Here is a 6,000-nt window from a genome sequence, read left to right on the forward strand (position 1 = left end):
AGGAGGTTGTCATGTTAATTTAACAAGAACGCTAAGACAGCTGAAGTCAGCCCTTGTATGTTGATCGTGACCATGACACATTAAGTATTAAGACCCCCACCCTCTCCTTGCTCTGAGACATGGGTGGTCCAGCCTAATAGTCTGTGTACGTGTGGTACCGCCACAACACCATATGACCCTTAGGAAGTTTCTACATGCTAATTGTACTACCCCAACAATGCGCACAATTTTGTCCCCGAAACCACAAGACTGCCATTGACGCCGACTTCCATCCCTTCCAAACACTCTCACCCCCTTCTTGCCCTTCATCACCCTCCCACGTTGTCCGAGCTGCGGCGCTGGCCACGGGGGCCGAGTATGCGGTTCAGGTGCAGGCCTCTGCTGTTTCCAATTATCAGGGTATAAATTAGTGTCGCTCTCCCCTGTCTTCTCTCCAAACATTGCTGTCTCTTCATCCTTGTCGACCCTCCACGCTTGGCTCAGGTTTTGACCTCCGCTTTATATCGTCGTGACACATACATTTTTGGGCTTTACGGCTCTTGCTGGCAACCCCAAATGCTCCACTCAGTTCTGTCCAAGTCCATTTGGAACAAAACCCTCCCCATCTACTTTCATACAGCTGTATTTGAAAGGAATGTTACTTCTGGTTTTATGCTAAGCCTACTTACTGTACAGAGACAGAATGTGGCAAAGCTCGCACCGGTAAGGTTTCAATGAGATTCAGTTACGGGCAGAGTAGCCGTGTTTGCTCTGTTGTTTGTGAGTCTCCTCTTCCACAGGTCAGTCTTTTAAAGCGTGTGTTATTTTTCCAGGGTGGGGAGATCAGCTGCAATGTAGCCAAGTAAGACCTGAGGTCATCCTGGCACTGGGAGTTCACATCTGTTCAAATAAATCCTCCACGATGCCATAAGCAGTAAAAACACTCTGGCGCAACCACTGTCCACCCACACAGGCATGCATGCAAGAAATGGTGGAATGTAACAGCTTTACCCAATACAAGGTAATTAAAGTAATTTCAACACTGCTGCATTTCTATTGATTAAAATAAAGACATTCGATAACCATATTGCATGATAGTAAAACGCAGAAGATGAAGGAATCAGTCAAGCAGGTTCAAGAAACAAGTAGCTAAATAATAACAACAAAATAATGTCAATATTTCAAAAGGAATTGGGGAAAGAATGAAATAAGACACACGGTAGTTTGTTGTTCAACACAACTTAACGGCGCTAAACTTGCAATCATGAAGTTGAAGGACAGAGCAGTATAAGAAAAGAGTTTTAATAATCACAACTGACTAGTAGTAGTTTTTATTTTATACTGTCTGGAAAACACTATTGTGTATTGTTCTTGCATTCCCTCATTGTCCCAAGGTTTGTTCGGTTAGGTAACCCCCCCCCCCCCCTTGTATAAAATCTACCAAATTGCCTTTGCTGTCATATAAAGCGATATGAATATAAATTGACCAGAGGTTAATAATTGCAGGGTTAACATTATTTGGTTGCATCTGAGGTACAATTACTACATATTGTTGTTTTAAAAACTTGGCAACAGTTTTGATACATACCCAAATAATATTTTTTCCTTATTTTTATGGTATCTAAAACATTATTTTAAAAATACTTATGGAAACCTCTGGCTGGCCCACACTGAACAAAAGTAACAGTGAAAACGTACTTATTTATTTTGCAAATGCAAGTTCCACAGCAAAAATGTAAATGAAATCAGTATTACATGTATCTATTTACATGTATAATCATACATTTGTAAGGAAAACCTCAAGGGGACATGAGTAGCACCAAGATAATATTTCACCTTGCACTTTTTTCCACATTCCTGTCTTTGGCACCTGTCATATGTGTGTTTTTTATTTCACCTTTTTACAAGCTCAGACTGCTTTTGCACACGGGAGAGAAATTTACAGAGCGTGTCCTCCCCAGGCCGCTGCGGTGTTCCCAAGGATCAAATACTCCCAAGGTGCAATTCATGTCTGAATGTATCTCTATTACTCCTGCTCCTCTGACGGGAACGCCACCAAAGCTGCAGCCGCAGCCTTTCTACGGAGCTCTTCGCCTCAGAGAGGGCTCAGAGGGGGAGTTTATGGCTCTCTGTTGGAAAGCTCAAAGGAGACGAGAAGAAAAAAATAATAAAAATCAAGGTTTTAATAGGCTGAAGCTCTGTGAACAAGAACGAGTGATAGAGAAGCTTCAAATGTTGGCTGTAACATAAGACAGAATGTTGCTCCTTTTACGGCAGCCTCTGACCTCCATCTGCCTGGGATGTGTTAGAGAAACGCTAAAAAGAGGTGAAACAGATGAAGATGAGGATCAAGAGAGTGAACTACCCAACCCCCCCCCCCCCCCCATTCGCCCCCTTCCACACAAGTCCTCGGATGTGCTCCCCTTCCTCCGCAGGAGTCCTGAAGATAAACACAGCGTTGGCTTCACAGTGACTCTCACTTCTTCCCGCCAATCTCGATTCACCCTTCATTGCACCCTCCACACTGGTCTCTCCGTCCAGATGTTTGGCCCGACAGCAGCAAGCAACCAAGCGGACTCAGAGGACCCGGGGCCATGCAGTAGGGATCTCCAGCGTGGACTGGAATGCCGACTCGCTATCCATCTCCATCAGCGGAGATGCGTTTGTTTGACTTGAGATGTGATTATGTTTTTTCTTCCCCACACCTGCAGCTTCCTCTCAACTCTGTCCCCGCTCCCCCCGCCACTCACCAGCGCCGCCCGAGCCCCCTTTTCTCCTCTCTGGACTTTCACTGATCGATTGCTTTAGCTTGGAGTAGTACCAATCCTGCTGCTACTACTCAAGTTTTCCATTCTCTTGTAGTGTTGCTTTACGGCCAACGGGTCAAGGCAGGGCTTTTTTGCCAAAGCATTTTAATCCAGTAAAGTTGTGAAATGAAACAGACGCGCTCGGGTGTGCTGACAGCTTCGGTCTTTTGCTGCTTTTTGCTGTCATTTGCGCTGTGATTGACTGCTGAGCTGCGGGGGAGCGGCGTGGTTATCAGAGGCGACTCTTGGAGAATTTGCATAAAATAATAAACCGCACCTCAAATTTGTAACATGACGCTAATCTCGCCATCTGGGACGGCCCTGATGTCTTTGTCAAAACTTTGTGGTTTCGTGCAGTCATGTTTTTGAATACATCATGCAGCAGAGCCACATTCATTAGTCAAATTAAGTGCTTGTAGGAGGCAGTTTGCTGCTCGTTGCCGCTGTGCACCATCCTTATCGGCCACCCTTTCAAACATGGTGGGCTGAACACCTCTGAAGATCTTCCAGAAATCTGACAACAAGCATGTTTATTTCCTGGCTTCATTTGGCTTACAGGGGCCTTTGCAGCTCCCTCGAGCGATGCCAGTTCATGTCGAACTGCTCATCGCTCATGGATGTTCTTTCACTTTCAAAAGCTGCACTTAAGTGTTTAAACACTCAGGTAATGATGAACTGTGGTGGAAGTGAAAAAACATGTGGGGCAAAAAAAAACCCCAAAAAACTCTTGTCCCTTTCTACTGATTCCCTTTCTTCTCCCTTGAGTTGCAGGAGAACCAGTGTGCCATGAGATTGAGTAAGGCTCTGTTAATCAAAATGAATGAGCACCTCTTAAGGTCCTCATGTTGACAGCAATCGCTCAACATGCGACCCCCTCCCGTTTTTCAAGACCGCGGAGCCCCAGCGGAGAACTTGTTCCAGATGCTCTCTGACATATTTTGTTTGTTCATTTTGTTGCATCTCGTCAACAGGATTTTTGAAATAAATTACACGACTGTGTATTCGTCATCTTTTTGTATTTTTTTTAATGCCTCTCATTAGGGTACAAAGAGTCCGCATCCATGCTAAAGATGAGTAGTGGAGATCAAAAACAAACTGGCATAAGTAAAAAAAGAAATATAATACATGAAGTCGACATGCAGACAGCACGGCTGCCCCGGAGTTAGCACGTCTCCCTCGACGTTCTGACTTTCTGGGCTTGAATCCTGGCTTTAGCCTTTGTGGGCAGAGTTTGCATCTTCTCCCCATGCTTGTGTGGATTTTCTTCAGGTACTCTCATTTCCTCCCATCCTTCCCTCATTTCAAGAATCATTCATGCTTGTTTAATTGAAGACTTTAAGTTGTCTCTTTTGGCAACTTCTTCCATTTGTGTGCAGCATAATAGCTAAATGCTGCTTCACCATGTTTGCTTTGGACTCGGCGCTCCATCATTAGACCTCAGTCTGTCGATCTCAGATCCTTACTGGGTTTGTATTCCATTAGCATTTTTTTCATGTATTCAGGACTCTAAGGCATTTTGTGATTTATAGGCCAGCAGCAGAACTTTAAATTCTATTCTAAAGCTGACTGGAAGCCGGCGTGAAAATTGGAGTAATAGGCTCTGACATCACTGTCAACTACAACTGTAATAAATAATAAATACAACGGCAAACGACCTCGGTAAGTCAAGACTGAAAGTTATCGTTTACCAGTCCTTTTTTTATATAGTTTTTATTATGGATTCTTAGGTCTGTGGTGGTCTCGTCTGGCATGAATTGTTTCACACTTGCTATTGTAGAAGGACGCTTGTCCGTTTTATTTCATTTTTTTACACAAAGGCCTACTGTGAGGAAATGTGGTACAATTGGAGGAAAAAAATGCACCTACAAAAACTACAAAGTGCTTTGTATAGAGATGATAAAAGTGTCTAAAATGCAGACAAGTCACGGCTGTCCCTGCTGGTCGAAGGCCATCTGGATGATGAAAGTCCAGGGTTGACTTTTACAAATACTGTACTTACGTATTATTTGCTGGAGACAGTTGATCTTTACGACTTTCTCTCATTAACTCACCAACTTAAGTTCCCGAGGCCCTAAGACAATCCAAACACAGATAGCTGTGTATTATTTTGGCTATGATTTTCCAATTAGAGCTGATTAGGTTAAACTTGTACTAACATGCAATACAAACGCAAAGAGAGCTGTAAATCCATTTCTTTCTGATGCCAATCAGGTTTTGTGTATACCTTATGGTACATTTCGCTAATTGCGTTTGTGCCCGCCGCCTCTCTCACTCGTCTCCCTGCTGCTATTCTGGCTGGGTTGCACAACGCGCCTTCGACGCAGCAGCTTTTTTAAATTTGAGGCTTGCGTCGCTCGGCCAAAAGCCACAAATTACCCCCCTCTAGCAGCAGAGAATTAGGAACAATTTTGTGTTAGCTATAAAAAAGGAGTGAGGGAGAGAGAAGTGAGGGGAAAATATAGCTTCCACCGGGGACCACCAACAGAGGCAAAAGAGGATGAAGCGCACCACTGTTTGGGTGGCAGGGCGGCGCTACAAAAGAGCCTTCAATCAACCCTCTCATATCACATACATCTATATCTATATCTACATAGAACAGCGCGACCATTATCGCACACAAAGGTTTGAATTAGAGGATTTGCACACCTGTCAACTTGACAGTTCCCTGAGTTCCTGCAGCCGGCCCTCGCAACTCAAAGCATCGTCGCGTCCGCAACCGACATCAGGTGACAATCTGGAATTTCGTTCTCCCTTTCAAACAGGGTGGCATTTTCGATTGGCCTCCGCTGTGCGGTTGGTCCTTAAATGTGAACATTAATGTTAAAAGGCTCTTTTTCTTGTTTCTTGCAAAGCGTGAGGTTTGGCAAGGCCACCTAATCTACAGTACAGTACTTGCATTCAGTCATGGTTTTCCCATTCGGGCAGTTTTTCTGCTAAACCACTTTTAAAATCTATTTTAAAGCTGCATGTGGGGGTGAAGGTGGGTGTGTGGGGGTGTGGGGAGAGAGAGACAAATGTCATCGCAGCAAGATAATGTGTAGACATAGGAGGAGGAAGAGAGAAAGCGAAGGACTGCGGTTAACGAGGTAGCATTCATATGTCCTCAGATCTCTCTGACCGAGACTAATGCAGAAGCTAGACCACTTTGTCTTCCTTGCAGATCCTTCAGAAGCGGCAGGGTGAAGCTGGTTGGGGTTAGTGACTCCCATTAGGC

Source organism: Syngnathoides biaculeatus, chromosome 16 (assembly GCF_019802595.1).
Source record: "Syngnathoides biaculeatus isolate LvHL_M chromosome 16, ASM1980259v1, whole genome shotgun sequence".
Lineage (NCBI taxonomy): Eukaryota > Metazoa > Chordata > Actinopteri > Syngnathiformes > Syngnathidae > Syngnathoides > Syngnathoides biaculeatus.